This window comes from Tinamus guttatus, unplaced genomic scaffold (assembly GCF_059628265.1).
Source record: "Tinamus guttatus ecotype Peru unplaced genomic scaffold, ASM5962826v1 Tinamus_guttatus_pri_ptg000389l, whole genome shotgun sequence".
NCBI lineage: Eukaryota > Metazoa > Chordata > Aves > Tinamiformes > Tinamidae > Tinamus > Tinamus guttatus.
The window spans coordinates 1,866,409-1,889,618 of record NW_028288923.1 but is presented as its reverse complement, the minus strand read 5'-3'; the positions used below and the strand labels follow the sequence as shown (position 1 = coordinate 1,889,618).

The 23,210-nt window shown below is 37.5% G+C and overlaps 1 long non-coding RNA gene across 1 annotated transcript in view; it reads right to left on the bottom strand.

Moving 5' to 3' along the window:
- LOC148593462 (uncharacterized) overlaps positions 1–23,210 on the bottom strand; it is a 624,849-nt gene that overhangs the window by 196,067 nt on the left and 405,572 nt on the right. Inside the window, exon 2 of the long non-coding RNA XR_015913713.1 lies at positions 18,788–19,111. This is a non-coding gene — a long non-coding RNA (uncharacterized LOC148593462). The remainder of the gene's footprint in view (positions 1–18,787; positions 19,112–23,210) is intronic.

Genomic DNA, 23,210 nt, shown 5'->3' with positions numbered 1-23,210 from the left:
GTACAGTATAATTAACATATAAAAGGCAAGCACATATCGACCTGGCAGTCAGCCTGTTAGCAGTTCCATCCTCTTGGTTGACGGACTTGGGAAACATGATGTATTATTAATATGGCTGGCTAATTTCTAAGTAGGAAATCATTAGCCATTCTAACAGCTATAGATTTTGATGGATTTGCAGCTAACTTGAGGGAAAAAAAAAAAAAAAAAAAAAAAGAGTGTAGCAGGTGACCACTTGCATGGGACTTTCCATCTGTCCACTATCAGTTAATGTCACCAAAACTGTCCTACGGGTTAAAAATAGAAGAAATATGTTTATGTTCTGACTATTTCACAGGTGCACTGTATATTATTATTCGTATCTCTGACTTCCCCACAGAGGCTCATTTTACCTCCTCATTCACAACGTTTTTTCTTAATTAAGAAACTCCACAAACAAATTGTTTCCCGGCTTACTAGAGTTCATTCATCTAAATTTGAATGTGTAGCCCAAAAGAAAGCATATACTGAATTATATGCATACTGTTTACCTGTTAACTGTAAAGCTGATCAGTTACAATAGTGGCACCCAAGTTCAGACAACACAAGACAGTGTTAGTGAATATTCAGTGAAGTCCATAGTAACAAAGTGCATTTCACATAAGATGATATAAAGTTATAAGACAAACTAATGTAAAATATGATGAAGATGCTCATGACCTTTTCACTTATATATACACACACACGAACACACATTAAAAATCACCTTTCCAGTGGGATAGAATAGTGGGTTAAACAGTAATTTTTTTTTGTGACTTAGGTTCATATGGCTTTGATGAACCTAAGAGAGCATATGAATTACACAGAGTTTTCTGAGAAAATGGTATAAGGGTAATAATGTAATATTATTTGCAAATATGTAGAAAAGAAAGATTGCAACCCTTTACAGAGTTCAGTTTTTCCTTGCACTGAAAAGACAGCAGAACTTTAAGAAGAGGTAGCAAATTAAAAAAAATGTATATTCCAAACAACTTATGTAAGAAATGGAGTCTTCACACCTCCAGCATGAGTAAGGCTCAGGTTATGCTTAGCAATATGTGCATGCCTACAGCAAAGGCGGCTGTCTCAAATATCCTTGTGCTTATTTCAAAAAGATGACTTAAAGGCCTTCAAAATTTTCACTGCTTATCAACACGCTGCAAATTCTTTATGAATTTGAGCAAAGAATAATACCGAATTTTTACAACACAACAATCCTAGTGGTTGCTTTAATGATAGCAGACTCAAAGAGGTCAGCATATTTGATTAGTTTTATCAATGTCTATCTGTCACATTTCTGTCAGGCATTTACTCAGCTCATTTGCAGTTATTAGCTAAAAGAAAAAAAAAAAAAAAAAAAAAAAAAACCACACACACACACCACAATCACTTACATTCCTTACACAAAGGAAGTAGCTCACTGCATTGCACAAAAAGAACGCAGATCTCTGATCCTTTCAAAAGAAGTTTATAAAAATGTATCTTTCAACCTTTTTTTTTTTTTTGTCCTGACAAAATGGGAAACAAGAACAAAGAACACTGACGGGTAGCAGGAGGCAGAACAGACTTTCATATATTTGCCACTCTAAATTATAGCCTTATGACATGTGCTCTCAAGCAGTAAGTAGCAGTGGTCATATTTTAAGGAAAATCATATAACCTGAAATTTCTTGCATATATGTTCTATGCACAAAGAATTCTTATTAACATAGAAAGAAAAGGAAATTTTAATACTAGTCAACGTACAAGACTATGTATAAAGGCAGTACATAAAGCTCAGAAACATACTAAAAATGACAATATGGTTAAAAAGTCTTTATTAACTTAATTCATGCTGATATTGCTGAAGCAAGAAGTTTGACCAAGTTTACCTAGGGTCAGACATAATGCTCTGCTCTTAACTGGTCCATTATGCACAGTGTGACACAACCATTTCACCTTTGATCTGCCTCGAACACAATGTCTATGGTGTTTAGGTTCACAGCAGAGCCCCTGGTGCTCTTACAGACATTTATTCACCCTGTAAGCACACTCAGATTAGAAAAACTGAGTAATACTCGTAACCTACAAATTAGACAGAGGATATCTAAATAGTATCTTTCTAATGGAAAGAATAATGAAACACTGCATTTCACAAGACCTCGTATAAATGTTCCTTTCTGTAAAAGGAACTTCTATAATATTCATTATTCAGAGGAACCTGGGTTGGTGATGCAGGCAAGGGCCTCTACACATAATAAGTAGCATTAGGAAATTGCAAGTGAACTCAGATACGTACAGTAAAGGTTTACTTGGACAAAATGTTAACATACGATGTGCCTCATGCTTTCAGCACAACAGAATATCTAAATGTCCTTACCAGGATGCAGAGCACTGATGCTGACTCTTGCCGACAGAGAGCAACATCTCCAGCAGAGTTCATGGGCCTGCTAACTACCATTTCGTCTTTTAAGTGTGATGCAAGACACCTGAAACAATTAAAGGTATTGTCAAAATGCTAAGACAAGGATGGCAAACAAGTAATTTAAAACAGGTGTTTGGGAAAAGCGAAAAGGGCAAATTTCTTCAGGATCAAGCATTGCAACAACAGCTTAGAAGCTTCAACTGTCCTACACTGTACTCTCTGAATCTAGACTTGCTAAGCTGTATGCAGTATTCATGTTTTCCTTTTTACTGGAAAAAAGCTTTTTTACAGCTCTAGAAAAGCAAGAATAGCCAAATGCTGAAACAAGACAGAAGTAATAAGTCAGGAGCTGGTTATTTTATATCACGTAGGGTCCACCGAAGTTGGTAAGAAACAACTTCCTGTGAATGTAACACTTCTAAAGGGCAGTCTACAGAAAGGTGCTGTGTTCAACAAGGATATGCTTATATGCCATGGAAATCAACAGGACTTAAGCACATGCTTTATTAAACTGGTGTGTTAGCAAGTCACAGTCCAGTATTCCTTCCATTTGCAAAGTCATCATTGATTGCAGAGGGCTAATAGAAGAAATTTCATTGTTTTCTTTTTAAATCTTTTGTATACTGGACAATTTCCATAGTTTTCTATTACAACTTAAAAACAAACCTGATGTTTTGAATTCTCCTTTTTAAAAAGGGGAAAATCTATATAGTCAATTTTGAGGCAGTATTTTGAGCACACAAGTTGTCTCATGTAATTATCAAGTGTCAAACAATAAAAAATAGGGAAAGTGAGACTGAAATCTTCTCATTTGACTACTCCCTGTCACTTACGATCAACTCTCATAGATAAAAATTATGCTCTGCTCTGCCAAAGGCATTGTTGTGAAGAGCTAGAGATAAATGGGCTTGAAGTTGAGGATATCAGAAAACAGAACAAAAGACGAGCCCAGTAAAAGGACATCTTGGAAAATCATAAGGTCATGTATCTTTTATATATATATATACATGTATATATATTCACACACACATATATATATGTGTTACATATATATATATAAAGCTTATATTCTGGATTTTTATAGATAAATACTTAAAACTGCAACACTGACTGCATTATTATTCTTCAGGTATGAACAGCCTGCTTTTTTGTCATGAATGCAAGTTGTCTATAGTAGTTCTACATGCTAGAGGTAAGGGCAGTATAGTGATCCTACACCAGGGAATTCCATAGTTCCCAGAAGAAAGGGCTCTCCACCCAAAGACACAGTAATTTAGTACCTGACCGCCAAGAAACAGGAGCCCAGGGCACCTCTTGTCAGTTCCACTTCACAAATGAGTAAATGTATTTGAAACCTGCTGGTTACACATGTTAATTCTGGAGCTCACTACCTGGACAGAAATGTTTTCCTCTGCTCATTAACCATTTTAATCAACAGTCTCCTTTTAAAGCTATTCTTTCACTTAGAAATAAAGTGTGGTTTTCTTCTCCAAAAGAAACTGCTTAACTGACTGCTCCAAGTCTTTCCTCTAAAACAATTCTTTACAACATAAATGGGAACATAGTGAATTCACTACCAACACAGGTGATCAGATCAAGAGTTTTAAGACACTAAGTTTTAGGTTTTGTGCCAGTTTAAGGGAAACAGGGTGGGGAGCCAAAAGAACAAGTAGATGACATCTGTGTGAATTTTACATGCAAGTTTTACATGTTATTTGAGCATTTAGGGAGACTAATAGTCGGATACAGTCAGGATTAAAACCCAGAGGAGGCTTGATTTTGTTTATTTTTTAGCAAGGAATTTGAGCCATCTCCAGCAAAAGACATATTTGTAAATCAGCAGTTTGCCTGTAACCAGAAATACTGACTTTTTTTTTTTTTTTTTTTTTTTTTTTTTGTGGCATCACAGACTCAAGCTGAAATCCTCACAGGTTGAAGCTGAAACCTTCACAAAACAGACAATGTATTTCAAATATCAAGAACTGAGGGCAAGGGGAATTTTGGAAATTTTTGCTTATGGGCAGGAGATGACTAACTTCTGAGAAAAATATCTAATATTTTTATTGATACATCGCTATTGGGGTCAGAATGGATGGACATGCCCCATGTATTCAGATAACTTTGGCCTCAGCAGCCCATGCTGCCCAGCTTTATTCACAAGGCATAAATTTAGATTGTCTACGATCTTCATGCCAGTCCAATACCCTGACTAGTCAAATGATGCAAGCCTCAAAGAGCAAACTGTGAAGTGCTCAAAAATCTCATTTGCTGGGGGTACAAGCTGATCATTTGCACATGCTATCAGACCAAATCTGGGCTACTGTTCCAGACAGAACTGCATTTGAAATTTTCTAACCCCACCAAGTCTGATTGGTAGGCTAATAATGAAAAAGCATTCACGAATGTAATTTGTAAAGTAGCAAGAATGAAGATTCCCAGGTGAAAGCAAAGATACTGAATGAGATTTTTATGATCACAAGGTAAGAGGTCTAACAACAGCTTCTGATCCGTAAGAACTATCCTCCTCCTAAAAGCAATAGAAGCTGTTATGACACCACATGGTCTAGTCCCATGTTTGGCTTCCTCAAGCCACAGTGCACCTTTCAATAGCAGTAATTGCAGCAACAGTCAGAAGATTTCCATGTTTTCTGCAGATGAAGAAAGATTATTCCTTTCCCCCCTACATTTCATGGGTCCGTTAAGACCTAAAGCAGAAACAGTACTGCCTGTTTACAGAACCCCTGACGGCTACATTCATCAGCAGAGTTTAGATGCTGTAGAGCCATTTATATTCTCCGGGAAGTTAGGAAACGTGATTCTCTCAGTCCTTCCAAATTGTTTCCCTCCTTTTATCTCCACAAAGTCAAAGGAAAGTTCTTCTCTGTGTCAAATGAAAGACGACAAGAAACCCACCAAAAGAGGTTATCGGTCCTCCCTCTCCTTCTTGCTGTTCTGTTGTTATTGCTCAGTTCTGGGATCAGTGTAATTACACTAGTTTCACAGTTACAATTTTGTCTAATAACACAGAAGATGGCATTAATGCTACAGAACTACTGCTATCATGCAAGGTTGACCTCTGTGTCTCTCCAGAGGAAGGAACTTTAATACACTTCTTCCTCTTAAGCCATAGTTCATCTTTGAACTTATTACACGCCATTAGTTTACAGCACTTTGAGCACATTCTTGCAGATAACGTTCAATGCCGCTTCTTGGCGAGGATTAGTATTTACCCATGACTTAGCAATTAGATTCCGTTGCAAACAGCACTGAGATAAAGCAGCGTTCTCCGAGGACAGTAAATACAAAATTCGCTGCCTTTTATTCAGTCGCCCTGTATCAACATATGCTAGCATGCGGGATGCAATGAAAGTCCACAAATCACCTTAAATCCCACATATTGTTTAAAGATTTATGATAAAGCAATCCACGCTGGCTGCCCTGTACTGGCTATCATTAAGTAGAGTGCAGTCTCCGGCAGGCAGCATAAAATTCACAGATAATTGAATTATACTAAATCCAATATAAAGAACTATCAACTAGGACAAAATACAAGTTTCTGAAGTACACTGAGACTATTGCCCAGTTTTGTTTCTTGTATCCTATTTCTAGAATACAATACAATATCTAATTCTGAAAAGCTGAGCATAATTCTAACAAAAATAAAAACATTTTGTTGCATATTAGTATTCAAGTGCTCTGATCATCAAACATACCTTGTCTCTTTGGTGTTCAAATGAGAACATGTGCAATTTTATATACTTATGCACTATGCAGATCTTCCTTGTTTAATTGCCATAAAACACATCAAACATGATTGAATGAGAAAGATTAAGCTTTTTCTTTTTGAGGGCTGATTTGTTTTGCTGAATAGGAAACTGCAGAAAATGTTGTTTCCCTTCATAACCTGACCAAGGAGTCAACAACACCTAGCAAACAGATTATGTTCTTTATTATGTGTTATTCACTCTTTACATGCAAGTACCACTGTACCAAATGGCAAAATCCTCTAGTTTCAGTATTATCACAGCCCCACTATCATTTGATCTACAGAAATAAGATTGACAAAGTGTGAGGAAGTTAATACACGCAGGAGGCAGAGATGGAACATGAAAGAAAAAAATTGAAAATGAACAAATATCACTGTCTTCTTTCTTAACTTATGTTTTGTTCCCATCAAGTAAATAACTGTATTCCATCCCACTTACTGCAAGCAGAATTGCAATTAGTACAGGTACACCTAATATAAAACAGGATTTCATCACCATTGAAATTGGAGAACCGGTTCTTCAGATTTAACTTTAATAGACTCCACTAAATAATTTTAATGCATCTGAGCTGAACGGTAACTGCGGTCATCAATATTAAAAAAAAAAAAAATCCACCGCACAATGTCAGGCAAGTGATTTGCTAGGCAGACCAAGAGGTTGAGGAACCCTACCGTACACACGAAAAGAATAAGTGGTGCTTTTTCATGCCTTTTCCCAAACTGTTATTTGCCCAAACACAGTAGTTTACAGGATTAAAATTTACAGAAAGAATTCATTAGGATGCTACACATCCGTAATAAACTAAACACAATGAAAATTTCTCTAAGGTAACAGGATTCTAAAGCTAGCACAATACCTAAAAACAAATCTGACATTTAACATTGGTTCCGTCTTAGAAATGTTTAAGAATACCTCTTTCAATTACTGGAAGTGAATATACCTGCCTCTAGTTATTACCATGCTAATAATATGTTCTTCCTTTTATTCTGGATGGACTGAACTTTACTGAGATTGAACTAGAAAGCACTGGTTTTTAAATTACTGCCTAAGTGTACAGAATATCGGCTGCAGCAAATATTTTATAATTACCACATGTACTTACTGGTATTCAGGACAGAGATAAAAATATATCAAAAACTAGAATCTGTGCTCAGCCAGAGAGTCAATTAAAATTTATGAATCAAAGCTTATGCTAGGACCTCAAAAATATTGTAAAAGGAAGTGGCTATAAAATACAGCATTTTCACTTGCTTATGGACTTAAAGACAACATTCTTCTCCCTTCTTACTAAAAATAATAATTTCCAATATACACTTAAGGTGTACATGTCCACCAGAAGGTGCATATCTGCAATTGTTAGGAGTTTTTTTCAGTGTTTTAGAGGAAAGACTTGGAGTAGTCAGTTAAGCTTTTTTCAGTTTTTTTTGATGCCTTTAAGCCTTAAAAGAAATTCTTCCTGAAAAAAGTGGATCAGAACTGGATCCTATGAACAAAAAATACATAAAAACTGTGGGATTAGAATTCTACTGACAGTTATTCCATTATGACAGTTTTTATGTTTATTATTTGCATTCAGGAGAGAGTTTTATATGTTCATACTTTACTTTTCAACTTTTTATTCCTGTATAAATAACATTAAATTCAGATGATACCACTCATCTCAAGTACAACTCTCTAAAGAGCTGTTTTGGCATATTTTGCATTTTTTATACAGTGATGTGTGTCAATAGAGGTTTTAGGGTCAAAATTAATCCAAGTAGAATTGATCTGTAGGCAACAGCAAATACAAAGGCAAGGCAAACACTTCTGCCATTCGTTCTTTAAAGACAAAATATTTGTCATTGCAAAATCTTGCAACATCGCAGATGCACTAATTTCTCTTCTTCAAGGTAGGTTGGTGGTTTTAACCAGCATCTGATATTGTATCTTTAAAGTCTGCTAGTATCTGAGTTCTATTGTTCTATGAAGAATAATAAAAACTAAGGGTAATGAAAAATGCAGCCATTTAGGGGTGGAGAGGGGAAAGGTGGCAAGTTCCTCATTTCACGGACTCTCTACCTCCTAACGGCACTCTGCACACCACCTATGCAGAGCAAAGAAAGCATTCACAACTGTTGTGAATTTTGTGTGCACGTGGCTTTGCGTGCACACGTGTATACAGCATACTATATTTATATAAAAGAGTATAACATACTTGTTTAATATTAATATTTAAAAGTCTGTATTTGCTAAAACAACACACTTTCTGCTATATTTACATATTTTTTGCAATGGGGAAATCATCTTTACGTAACCACCTCCTGATTTTGTAGGAAGTAGATTTTGCTGATTTTCTTAGACCTCAAATGAAGCACATTCAATTTGAAAGACATGTTACATGACTTTATCTCACTTTGCAATATGTTTAGGCAATGCTCCCTGTGCAAGCTCCTTCTTAGCACAGAATAGCACAAGTAAGAATGGTTTAACTTGGAAAGCAATCGCCATTTTCTAGCTAACATTTCAGTGTGCAGGAACATTGGTGATACAGAGAGTTCACTTTCCCCAGACCCTCAAAGCACTACAATCATATTTGTTAAAAATATTTCCACTCTCTGACCTCTTTTCAAACTAATCAGCAGAGGTGAGGAGTAGATGATAAAATATCAGCTCTTTAGAATCCACTTTGTTTCCAAGGGACAAAAGACATTCCCAGAGTTTCAAGAGTGTATCACAGTTATGTTAATCACGCAAAAGTGCGGAGTTACTATCTTGTTACCAGACAACAATCATAGAGCCCAAATATGAGTCAAAAATGCCCTCTTGATTCCTATAATCTGATATTTTATTGTGTACTCTTTACCCTCAAAATAAAAACCATGAAAGGACTTACTGGATAAATACAGCTTGAGAAGAAATGTCTTAAAAGCATGAGCTGTTTGAAGACAAGAACCCTACCTGAACTAATAAATGACTTATTTATTGTTATATTCTAACGTTTCTGCTCTCAGTCAGCACATTAGCAATCAGCGGTGAAACAATGAAAATATTTTACCCAGGAGATGGAGATTTCCTGGGGTAGCTCAAGATTGCAGAATAAACCTTCTAACAAGCTAAGGACCATCATGCACCGCAGGACTTTTCATTGGGTTCTTCAAGAAACAAGAAATTGATACAATCACAAGCACTAAGCGTCTATTTGTGAATACACATGTGCTTCTTGCAAGTTCCCTCGCAAAGGAGAACTGTACCTACTGGTAAAGTAGTCCAAATTAGCCTAACTGCGTAATGTATATATTTGTACATCCATAAGCACATCCCATATAATAAAACTGTAAACAAAGTAACTTCCCCTAACAAACTTCTTCCCTAAAGAAATAACTCTGACAATTGTTAATTGTGTTGCTTTACATTGCACTAGCAAAAGACAGGTAATTACTGCACTGATGAACCCACGACAAACCTCAGGAAACAAAACCCAACAATTACCTGCATTAGCTGATCTGCACTGCTGCGCTGCTAGAGAAAGGTCTACCTTAGTGGCAACTGTGACACACTAATCCTCATTTAAAGGGAAGATATTAGGCAAGAGAGCTGAGGATAGAGCACTTTTGTTAAGCTCCAATTTTACCGTGTGATTTAGATTATTCAGTTTAGCAAATACACAAATGTTAGAATGAATAACAATGGAAGAAAAAAATTGTAGATAAAATGGTGACATTTTTACATATGCTTTTATATATGATAAGTAATGCTTAATGCACTTATAAATACTAATTTTGGAATATTTTAATAGAGAATATGAAGTTTTCAGAGAATACATAATGAATTTTCTCTATTATATGGATTTTTCCAGAAGATTTATATCTCTATTTCCAATTTATTTTTCTGAAATTCAGATATTCTTGTCTTCAGTTTACAAAATTAGCAACCTTCTTTCAGTATGAGACCTGATAGTTTGGTGAAAATTAAGAATACATGTGCATTCGTGTATTTCCTTTTTTTAGTGTTAACTAGCTACTAGTAAACTAACACTAGCTACTGTTTTTAGTGTTCCATGACCCAACTCAGAACCTATGTGTTAGTAACATCAACAATGGTACCTTGCTTTATTTGGAATGACCATAACTACAAATATAGCTTTCAATACAGCTATGCAAGATCTCCCTTTCTGAACAAAAGTACCACTTTAAACCTTCTATTATAAACATAAGATGAAGTGAAGAGTAAAATTTAATATTCTTTACCAAAGCACTGCTAAGTTTAACAGCTTGAGGAAATTTTTATCAAACTTCTTGTCATTTAGTAAATTTAGTGGGAGTATTTAGAATAGATCCACTCATCCTTTTGGAAATAGAGGAGTAACAAATCATAAATGGATTTTACTCATTGGGTTAAATATTGTTTGTATGTTTATATCCTCTACAACTCAAAACATGACAAGATTTTTTTAAAGAAATATCTACATATTTTATGAGCAAAACAAATTCACTCTGTGCAGTAATAAAGTATGTACTTGGGGAGAACAAAAGAAGGAAAAGGTCTTCACATTATGGTGCTGTCCTGAAATTAGACTTACCCATCCATTTGGTCAGTAACAGTATTGAAGATTGAACTAGATTCCCATGCCATACTTACCTATAGAACAAGGGCTAACGTTGCTGAATGTCACCTAGCTTGGATTACGTGAAACAAACCCTTGGTGACATTGTTGACAGCACATGCACAATAAGGAACCTTTCAGAGCACTTCCTGTCAGTGACCACAGCCCATGAACCCGCTGTTGCCAAAGCTGTTCCTGGTAACTTCCTCTTCAATTAGCAGAGTGGATTTTTCAGCTCTGCCTGGAGTGGTCACGATTCTGGCAGGGAATAATTCCTGGTACAGATGCTCTATACATCTGTCTTTATGAACATCTGAGAGAGTGAGATTACAACTTTTACAAAGGATGCCAAATAGCAATTTACACACACACTTCCTACATGCTTCTAGCAATTTTACTTATGATGGGCCAGCTTTTTCATTTTTCAGCAGTACACTGCAGAAAAACATTGGATGTAGATTGAAAACTGCAGAATAAAGCTAAAGAGAAAAAGTGAAATAATAGCTTTAGCATGGAAAACAAAGAGATGGAGCACTGACTACATAGGTTACATTTTCCAAGTTAATTATATTTTGCACACCGATTTTGCAGGTGGATAAGAAAGTCCTGGTTATGTTTATGTATTACGATTCCACTATCTAAAAAGAAGCAAAGGGATGAAGGAAATCACCAAAGCTGTAATCTTTTTTTTCTTTTTTCTTTTTCTTTCCTGCCACTGTAGCAGAAAGAGAGAGATGTTTATATGGTGTGACTGACATGAGCTTTAAGGGAGCATGAGCATTTATCCTTGTTTACAGCAAAACAGAAGGCTAAGAAACTGATGTGAGATAGCATAGGCAGAGCTTGCATTATCAAACAGCTTTCCTAGATACCAAAGCATTTGCATTTTATGATCATGAAAAAAAATCAAGATTGGATAAGAACCCTGAGGAACCTAAGACAGTAGATACACCATTACTCAGAACCAAAAGAGCTAAAATTTAGCAGTAACACTAGCACGCTGTGAGCCATAAACTGTGTTTTTTTTTATTGTATGTGTGAGTGTCTTGCTTCTGAGGAAAGAAAGACCGATTCCTTCTCACATTTAAACATCTAAAATTGTCTGTTTATACCACGTGTGTGGTAGATGGAGTGAAGTGGGAAAGGAACCATGACTTGTTCTTCCCTTTCAAGGTCAGCCTTCTCCTCGGCTGTGATCACTGTGATTCTCTCTTACTGGACCAGGAAGATTCAAACTGCAGCAGAGTCTGCAAACTTGTACTGAGAAAGGTCCAAACTCTGCCACACACTGGTGAAATGTGCAAAGAAACACAGCTACAAAGATTTCAAGACTACACAGCAGGTATTTTTAATATTACAGAGGTTATGACAACAGTGCCAGTTGTTCTTTGCCACTTACTGCACACGTCATTCAAAACAGTACATACTACTTCATTCTCTGTGCTTTAAAAGCCAGTAAGTGAACTGTGTTTCTACCAAAAAGCAGGCTTTTCCTCAGCAAGACACCACTGCTGTGGTATCAGTTATTTTTATTTGCATGACAAACAGTTACTGGCTCTTTGCCTATAGCGTTGGTGTTGGAACATTTGGTCCAAACAGCACGTCTGCCAGCTCCGAACTGCACTGAATCTGTCAGAAGGCGTTAGATAAATGTCTCACCCTTGACAGCCTGCATGTGTATAATTTGAACTACAATAAGTGCAAGTTATTGACCACAATGCAGTCAGTACTAGGGTTGCATACACTTCCCACACAGACATAAATAGTGATTGCAGCTATACAGCCGCTCTGTTTTCTGACTCAGAGCGTCCTACTGTTGTTCACCACTTCCAGTATTTTTCAGTTTCCGGCAGGCAACAGAAGTGGGCCAAGCTCCTTTACAATCACAAAAGAAAAGAAAAATCAATTAAAAAATTACATACTCCTACCGCTGGGACTCCAAATCTGTTGCATACATTAGGATATTAAATACCATATGCTGGTTCTCAAACCACCTTACTGTGAGATTCTATCACACTTGCAATGTGCTACTACGGAAGATCCATTCCCCTAGATGATAAGGGCAACATGATCAGCTTGAGCGAAGTCCTACAATCAATCAAATGGGGCACTACAACTCTGAACATCCACTCTTTTCAGCCTCTTTGGCTGCATCCCACCAGACGTACCCGCCTGCTCTGCATTTGCCACCGGCGGCTCCGCGAAGAGGATTCTCTGCTGCGCCCAAGCTCCGACCCGCTGTGAACTCGCTAGGGCTTGGCTTGCAGAGGAAAGAGGAATAAGCCCAACAATACCCACGATACCGTCACTATCAGAAAAAAAGATGCTCTTTTCCCGGGATTCAGCTGATTTTAAGACCTATTTTTGGTGCCTGTCTTGAAAGAGGGCAATATTCTTTACAAACCAAATACAATGAAACATAATCAGTGAAAACAACATGAGCTCTCACTGCTAATTTCAGGAAAGGGATCTTAAACTGAACAGTTACCATCTGAAGCCATGACAAAGAACCCACCAACAATCTGTATAAATACCAAATAAATGTAACATGAATTTGACTGAATGGCAGATGGAAAGTAAAAAAAAAAAAAAAAAAAAAAAAATTGTCTATGCTTTATAGAATTGCTTATCCCAATGAAACCAGCAGGATATCTACTGATTTACATCACATAAAAAAAAGATTTTCTCTGGTGAAAATGTATGACTTATGATCCAAAAATGTAATGCTATTTTTGAAAGCCTCCAAAACATATATAAATTTGCCCTATTCTCTGAAATACTAAGAAATCAGTGACAAAACCCTGCTTTACATCTTTATACTGTATTATATACATACATCATATCAGTTCTAAGCACCTTCTGAATGTTAAATTTTTAAATACAATGTTAATAGAACTAAAAAATATACATATTACCTTGTTCTCTTCTGATTTTGCTTCCTTACAGGGTGCTGGACAATTAAGGTCAATAAAAAAGTGATTCTCCTAACAAAACAGAAGACTTAGATTTGCTTTAGAGGTTTCTGAGGCAAGGTTCCTACTTTCTGTATGTTGATTATTGTAGCTCAGCTCACGGCAGTCAACTGCAGCCAAACTATGTGTCTGCATATATTTTATCCTTACCCTAAACAAACCTATAAATGTCCTTTAGCACAGGCATCAACCTACTGAACTTTCAAAGTTTTCTTCCAGCCGTGCAAGACAAAAAGCTGCTTCCAAGTTTCTTGCAACTATTCCTATCGGCTCCCCTCAAAGCTGCGTGTGTGAAAGGCATCTCGCTTGCTTGCACTCAGAATAAGCCAGATCACTTCAGCCAGCATCTTTCTGCATCCAGTTCTTCCTGACTGAAATGGGTCAGAAAGCTTCCAAAAGAGCAATTTTGCTGGTAGGGAAGAAGATCCTACAGGGGAAAGCAGCAGGAAGCAGAGCATCACTTACAGACAGTAATTGCTTCTATAGGCAAAACTAGATGCAGAAGAGGATGTTTGTCAATAGCCTGGGACTGCTCCTGAGCTCTGGGTTAAGCACATGCACGGCTGACTGAAGGATCAAGACTTCAATTACGGCAGCCCCTCAGCACTCCTGCTGCACAGGAATAACACACACGTGATTCCCAAACTTTTGTTTTTCACTCATTTTACATATATAGAAAGCACAATACAAAAGTCAGAGAAGTCTTAAATATTTTAGTGCTCTTTTGACCTATATTTTAATGATTTTATTTTCAATATAATTTTAAAATATCACTCTGAGAATCCTCTGAATTATTTAGAGTGTAAGGGCAACCTACACTCTCTAAATATATGCTGTGAAACTACTGAATGTGAAAGTGTTTTGTCCATTTGCCATTGTTTTGTTTGTACAGTATTGTTGAATAGCAAGAAAATATGATTATCAACAATAAAACTCTTTTTTTGATATTTGAGGGGTTACACACTGCTAGAAAATGCAACATGCTCTGTGTTATTCTAGTAAAACTACACTTTGCCTCTCTAATGAACAGGCATTTCCATTAAACATAGCATTCTCAGCAAGATGCTTCCTCAGTAGGAATTCCTCAATACTTTGATTGACAACAGATTAAATCACTGCTGAGTCATTCATTATTTATGGCTCCTAACACCTGTTGGGTGTTAAATTTACCTTTTCCCATCTCTACCATGCAAGGTATTTGCTCTCACTCTGTTAGCAGCTTGTGTTTTACACCAGTGATGGCATTTCAACATACAAATGAATAAAACTGATGCCTTTTCAAGGATCACACGGATTTTTTTTCCGAAGTTCTATTTAATAATTTCATAGAGTATTTCTTTCCTCCAGAATGGATTTGAAGAGAGTATTTTACAGGAAAAGCAATGCTAATCTTGGTGTCTGTCTGTCCTTTTATTTATTTATTGTTAACCCTGCATTCTGACAGAATTAAACAAGGATTTTGCACTGTGTAACAAGAGGTCTGTAGAGCCTGCAGTTTCTTTTAACAGAAGTGGCAAGCTGGATGGCACACAACACACAAATGGCATGAGACTGTCAAAAATGAGGCCCTTAAGCACTATGAATAATACACAAAAAGGGGCTCTGTAAATCTACACAATCAAATATAGCATATAATTAAATAGAAAATGTATTATCATCACCTGAATTTGCTTTTATACCAAGGAAAATCATTATACTGTCGCAGTAGCACACAGTTAAAAACCACAGAGACTTTCAGAGCATCTCAATGTATTTGTACAGGCAAGAAGTGTTCAAATGCTTTAATAAGGTGCTGTGAAGTAATAACTTCAGTGAGTTCCCAAATCACAGAATTAATTTACAGTCCTTTTATAAAACTAAATGGATTTAATAAAGTATGATCATAAATTAACACTAACAATTGATGTAAATTGCACTGTTTGTGAGATTTACTTCCATTATGCTACTGATTTTTAGTGCATTACAGGCTGTAGGGCAATCTGTTTAATATGGGAAACAGGTGACCTGTTTCCAGAATCTCCTAAATCCCAGGACAGTTATTAAAGAAGCACTTACATATAATTTTGACAAAAGCAATGGAACATAATATTGTGGCAATGTGTTTTCTTAAGAGATCTTTTAATTAAAAAAAAAAGAAGGCAATGGAAAAGCAAAATATAAAGTGTCTAGACAAGCAAGATTACCAGAGTTTAACCTACATAAGAGTGGCAAAAAACGCTTGCAGTATGAAGTGGATCTCTGGAGTCTCCTGTTCGGAAAGGGTCTCAGAACCTTTTATGAAGCACAGATGTGTATGACTGTTTTGAGTCTATTCATGCTCCTAAGAGCATTTAGCTCACCTTGACGATACTGATAGACTTAATAAAACAGTCCAAATTTCATCTGAGGAGACAAAAGACGATGCAGATTCAGAGTTAGGCACCAGAAGTCAGATTTCAGCAGAAATTATTGACTGGAATCCACATAAGCAATGCTCAAAATTCTCATTTATTCCCTGAAAACATATCCATTTTCACCAGGAATACTGCAAGTGGTATAAATATGTTTCAAGAGAAACAGAAGCATTTCAGTCTTATCAGAGCTGAGCAGGTTGGTGTTATCTCAGGCAGATTCCCTGCAGAATCTTCCTATTAGCTGTTCTCCCGCTACGTTCCCCAAGAGAAACTTTTGACAAAGTGTGACTCAACACAAAACATGGCACCAGATGCCACTTTCCTTCAAAACAAAGCCAGGACTGGGAAAATACGGCTCTAAATTTATCAATGAACTGGCGAGGCCAGAGGATGGCCAAGCTAGAGTAAACCTGCCCTTTTTGGTCTCCTCCTCTGCAGCACATCTTCACCTCTAACACAGTGGAACAGGTTCACTCTCTCCTTCTAGCCAGCATCTTTCAGTCAGTATCTCATATCCTTCCTCTAGCCCAGTTATATGGGACACCCAAATACATTAGCAGTGTATATGCTCTGTGCAGGTCAAGTGCTGCTCTCTATTTTCTCTCCTAATGCCTGAATTTCCCCCCCTACTCCTAGTCACAATATTCACTGGGACAAACTGGAGCCTGCTGATGCATGGCTGAAAAAAAGAAATGTGCCAAACCACATGAACTCCTTCTTTGAGGCGATGGGGATTGGGTTCATCTCCTGCTGGATCCATTAGATCAGCTCAGAAAGTGGTCAGGAAGGCACGAGGCACCAGAGTTGGCACAAGGGGCTGTGCAGCGAGAAGACGAACGGCTGCTCTCCAGAGGCAGCAACAAGTGTCTGACCAGCTTCCTATCTGCACTGCACAACAGCCTATGATGCGGCAGAGAAAAACGACCCTCCTGCCTCGCGGTATGAAAGAGATATATGACCTTCTCCTTTGGAAGGTAGTGCCAAGGAAAAGAGAGAACATGCCTGTAAAAAAAGTAAAAAGTAAAAAGTTACTGTCCTTTCACAAACAGGCTTTCTGGGATGTAAATATCCATGTGGAGACAACGCTTCCTGCCCCTCAAAGCCATCATAAACACCTCAGAGAGGGATGATTTCAGTCTTCACTCTTGCATTGCATAAATTACTGAAAGCGAGTATTTTGATATTTCTGTTAATGATGGTACCAAATCTCTTATTCATCTCAGCACCCTGTGGACATTCTAGTTTCAAACTCAACTAATCAATTTAGCATTTATGAATAATGCTGGCTAGACTTATGATGTGTGGATTCTTAAAAACAAAATCAGATGAAAAGATACAAAAAGAACAATGGTTTTGTTGCCTGTTTTTCTGTGAGGAAACACTTTATCAAGGAAGATCAAGTGCAGTTTTCTTTCTTCTCCCCCTCCCCACCAGAGATTTTCCAAAAATAAAGTTCAGGCATAATTTCAAATGAAATGAAAATAAGAAATATTGTTAATAAAAACATCTAAAAAAAGCCTAAGGTATCTGACCTTTCACAAAGCTCACTAAAAATAGCTTCCCATGCTGAGAATTGCTTTCTGCAACTGCAACAGATTGATAAGGAACAACGGCAATGAGAAGGGAGGAGAACAGATTATGAAACGCTACCCGGCATTTCGGATGCTGCAATGTAAAACATGCCTGTTAGTACACGGTGAACAGAAAGGTTACGCGGTTGAACTCAGTCATGTGGTAACTAGTGAAATGAACATCATGATACACAAGGAGGAAAAAAAATGATTTGTTATTTAAGAACAACTTTTGTTTTGAAATAATCACTTTCTCGTTAAAATTTCCTAAATAACTTGTGACACTGTATTATGTCACTTTTGGCAGTATCTTAAATTAGGTTTAACAACAGACAGGCCTATTTGGCAGGGAAAAATACACTAAGAAATAGATGGAAAAAGAGTTGCACTCTCAAAAGTGAAACTGAAAGGATTCTGTATTTCTATGAAGCAACTTTTCCCAAAGCAAAGCAATCTTCAGAAAAGAATTTGGCTGCACTGCTTGCTGGGGAAGAAGAAAAAATCGTAATTCCAGATCAAACTGAATAAAGGAATGTGGATTATTTGTTGAAGGAAATTATTTTTTCTTGATTCTGTATAAAAATGGGAAAAGCATATTAAAAACATGAGCAAATTAGAATAGATATCTAGCTTAAATCCTTCAGTCCTTCATCAGGATGGAGTATTCATAAAATTGCCAAAAAAAATCAAAATGAAATACCTGGGCCCTTTTGTAGCATTTATATAGCTACCAGAATCTTCTTGTTGTCACTAGCGTGACTCATCAGATCCCTCTTAAGCATTGTTAAACATGTTGAAGTTAAAATTTTTACTTTATACATTTATAAATGCAAATAAACTATTCAGCCCCCATAAATGTGCATGGGATTATTACATTTTGTGCTTCTCTAGTATATTCTGAACACAGATCTTGTCAAATTTCTTTTGGTAAGGAATGGGGAAAGGCTACTACTTTCAACTTCATCTGAAATAATTCATAATTAAGTCTATAATACAATATAAACACAACCTTATTATTAATATTTAATTATAATCATTATGCAACATAAATGGTAAAAATGAATTATAGAATTATTATACAAACTAACCATTTATTATTGAAACAGGTGAACATTTATTACCATGATCGGCTGTGTCTTTGGCCATAGCAATATATTGTGAACCACAGTCAAACTGTTTCCTATCTTCTACACTCAGATTATTATGTCAGGCTATATAACCTTCTAGTAAGAAGAGCAGTGCCAAAAGAAACTAAAAATTTTCTGGCACAATCTCTGCTTAATCATTTCAAAAATGAACTAAGCTAAGAAAGAAATACCTTATGCAGAGAAAATAAAATGTAAAATGTCTGCAATCTGAAAGACAACTATGGACAATGATGTTTGATAAATGTTCCCTGGAAACCTTGGGGGGAAAGCCTTGTTTATGCTGCTTTAGAAAACAAACAAACCAAAATCAGCCCTTTATGATCTGTGATACAGAGAGGAAGGGAAGATCACTATTTCAGCCATGCTGAACATACTAAGCTCCATTTGAAGTTCCTGGGGACTTCGCAGTGGCACAAAAAAACAGTCCCCTCCTTTTGAAAGCAACCCAAGTATGGCATTTGGTACGAAGTTTGTACTTCCCAGATAGAAATCTTGAAACATTTTTGTAGCAGCTTTATTACTATTACACTATTTGTAGGGAAATGTCAGCAAACAGAAAAGAAAATAATGTCTGTACATTTACTGCTATCCCCTGTAGCACAAAATCAATCACGAACGCCAATACCTGGACTCTTTATACTGTTCGTTATATATACACACCTGGATGATGGCCTCAAACTATCAGTAAATTGTTTTTGAAAAAAAAAATCTATTAACCCCATTCTTGTTCCCCAAAATGCAATACATGCCCAGCGAGAAGGTAAACATAGAGAAACATAGCAAAAAGTCTCTTGCTCTTTCCATTATTAACAAGATCACTTTCTTTGAATGTTCACAGAAACACTGCATAACATGCTCCAAGGCTAGCAGCCAGAGGTAGTATAATTCTTCAGACAAACTGACATAGTTTAGAAGATATGGACAAGTTATCAGCTGCGAAAAGCCCTTATTTGGGTCTGAAATAAAAACCTTCCTTATGCCATTTGTAACAGCTTTAATGTCCTCTTTAAAAGCACATATCCAATTATTTGGATCTAAGAGACTCCATTTAAAATATTCTGGTACTGAAAAGAAAAACAGCAGCACCGAATGATCATTCATAACCAATCACTTGAGAGATCTCGGAGGGGAAGGCAGTGACACGGGCTGTCTATGGAAGCGCTTTGTAGAATACATGAGGTAGTTCCACTGCCACCAGAGAGCAGTCGGGGTTGGAAGGGGCCTCTGGAGATCATACGGTCCAAACCTCCTGCTCAGACAGGGACAGCAACAGCGCACTGACCAGGACGTGCCCAGCTGGGCTTCGAGTACCCCAATGCTGGAGAGCCCACAACCTCTCTGGGCAACCTTTTCTAGTGTGCAAATACTGCTAGAACAGCTAAAATTGGCAGATACATTTGACAAGCAATTAAACTCAGGGGAGTTTTTTTTATACGTTGGCTATAGAAGGATCTTTGTACGATGCAGCATTTCATAAACAGCAAGTACTAACAGTTACACAGTACAGTCCTGTTGATAGCACGCTCCTGTCATATCCTGGCTATGCTCACACGGAGACCCTCAGAGCAATGTATTTAAATACTTGGCTAACTATAAGCTCACATGTTGCCCGCTTGACTTGAGCAGGATTACTCATTTATTCAGACATACTCACTTGCTGAAGCACCAATAGGGCACTAAGCATCTTTTACTTATACGACTATAAACTCTTACAGAAATCCTGCTTTGCATCAGCATGAGACTGGAATGTAGAATTTAACACCTAATACAAACCAGCTCTTCCTTTAGCTGATGTCAAATAACAAGGTATTATTTGTTGCTTCCTCACTTCTCCTAGGTATCTTAGTGATTAATGAAGTTTAAGAAGGGCACCTTCACCAATAATATGTGCTTCACATTGATCACGGTTCCAGCAATCATTAGTATTCATTAGCAGCAGTCAACTTCTTAATTCCTTTTTGCTTAAGTCCAAATTATTGCAAGTTATTTACAACACCCTGTAGGAAAGAACAAGGCTCTCACAAATCTTAATGGCTTATTCCCAGATCTTCATATACAAGCACTTCTGGGAAATAGATGCACGCTGCAAAAATATCCTAGCTGCTAGTCTGCAGAATTAACTGCACATAAAACTCTCCATACCCAGTAAGCAGCAGATAAGCTTGCATCAGGAAAGGGCAGGCATATGGAAGAAATAAAAAATATAGGAAGGCAAAATAACTCTCTCTTCCACATCTCACCTTCTCCTGTAAAATCAGCTTTGTAGCCCTCTCCCTCTCTGCTAACCTTAATACAGCATTTACTGTTGTTCGCACTGAAGACTGATCCTCGCTCTAATGGCAGAAAGGAATACATTCTCTACTCACAAACTTTCCCCCCAACCTTTAACCAGCTCTTTATTCAGCTAGAAATGTGGCTGCAGGGCCTTGCTTGACAGCAATGGGAGGATGATGCTGGACTGGTTTCTGCAGTAAGCTCTCCGGCTGGGAAAACACCTTCCTACTTTGGTCTCACCCTGCTGCCTTTCCTCACCTTCTGCGTGTCCCAGGTGTCCAAAATCGTTCTTCCCCCAGGAGCAGGCAGCTCCAGGGACTGACAGCACGAGGCTGTGAGCTCCTCCAGCAGCGCGCCGAGCCACAGCGATGCCCCATAGCCCCTCCACGAGCTGCAGCTCTGCAGTGCTGCTGACTTCTCCCACTCCAAGCTGCCCGTGGGTGTCCTGGCCCCAGGTGAAGAGCTCATCCCCCTCCTGCGGAGAACACACAAAATCAGCTCTAGCACTCGTGCCTCCCTCCAGTCTTTCCACTTTGGGAGTGGTAGGAGCGGCTGTTTCCACAGGTTTTTTCATAAGGCCAGACTACCAAACTTAGAGTCAACAACTACTTCCCATTGCAAGATTTGTACAGAATGAGAACATGCTGCTCTTTATTCAGGTGAGAAATGGAATGCAGATGGATTTCCAGGACTTCTTATTTACAAAGAATTCATCCCTTTATTTCTGCTGCAGACTTTTTTTGAATAGACAAACCCACTTCATAGTGTGTATATATGAAGTATCACAAATAATATCTACACATCCTCCTTATCACTTTTCCCTTTTGACTAAAATATTCAAATACTATGAAGAATGAGAGTTATAATGTAGGTTGCTGTATACATATACCATCTGGCATTAGTTGCCACAGCCTGCAGTAGCTAACTGCAAGCAGATGAGTAAATACAGAATTATAATGTTTCAAAGACTATCAGGTTGATATATATTTGCTTTAATCTGCAATATTATATAAAATGCATTAGGAAAGCTGCATGCATATAGTGTAGTGAATACATACTGTGAACCATGACTTTAAATATTGGAGAACAAGTTAAGTCTATGATCATTTTTGAACTTGTATTATATTATAAATAAAATATAATACAATAACACAGAGACTGTCTTTTGGGGAATTAGTATCTAATCCCACTATAGAATTTATACAAGACTGAAATATAGTTACTCACCACTGGAGAACACAAATGGATCTGAAAAACACAGTTTTCAGGTCAGCAGAGCCAGTCCAAGAAGAAATAGTTCAGTGCTTTTGCAATTAACAAAGATTTCTACGGGCACTGCATTCAGAAGCAGCTGCTTCTTAAGGTGAGCCTGCACAGTGGTATACACGAAATAAAATAAAGCCACTGTCAAAGGTTTACTAAACTGGTGCGCAAACATTCTTACTTGTCATGCTGCTTGTTCTCTCACATTTCTTTAGGTGAGAGAAGCCTCCATAAAGCTTTCTGTAGCCTTCTCACTTATATTTGTGCCTGCCCAACAACACCTAGGCCAACGGGAGATGTATTCCTCTCTGTAGAAGGAAGGAGCACACCGTATACTGCGCTTCTCTAGAAAAAGTGTCTTTTGTTTCTTCCAGTCTAGGCTCTTCTCTTTTCTCTTCACATCAGGCAGACTATAGAGGATGGGGAGACTAAGCAGGTAAGATGTAGATGGAGATTCCAACATGCTAGACTGAAAACTCTTCCAGGCCGTTGTCTGTGGCACAGAACATTGCCAACCACCACGCTAAGGACGTCCTGCATCTAATGAGGTGGCCACTAACCACCAAAGTTGATTTCTCTCTCTGATAGGGTAAATAACCTAACCTAACCTGGCCAAACAGTTGAACTCCTGAGAGATTCATTTTCCACTAGATTTCTTTGCAGCAAAGAAACAAGTAAATATATTAAAAAACATACTATTAAGAAAGTCTTGAGAAAATAATGGAAATTTGAGTGATCAAGCCTGGAAAAGCCTAATGTGAAGCGAGCAGTGGTGGTTTGATCAAATTGGAATAGTCAGGTAACCGTTCTCATCAACC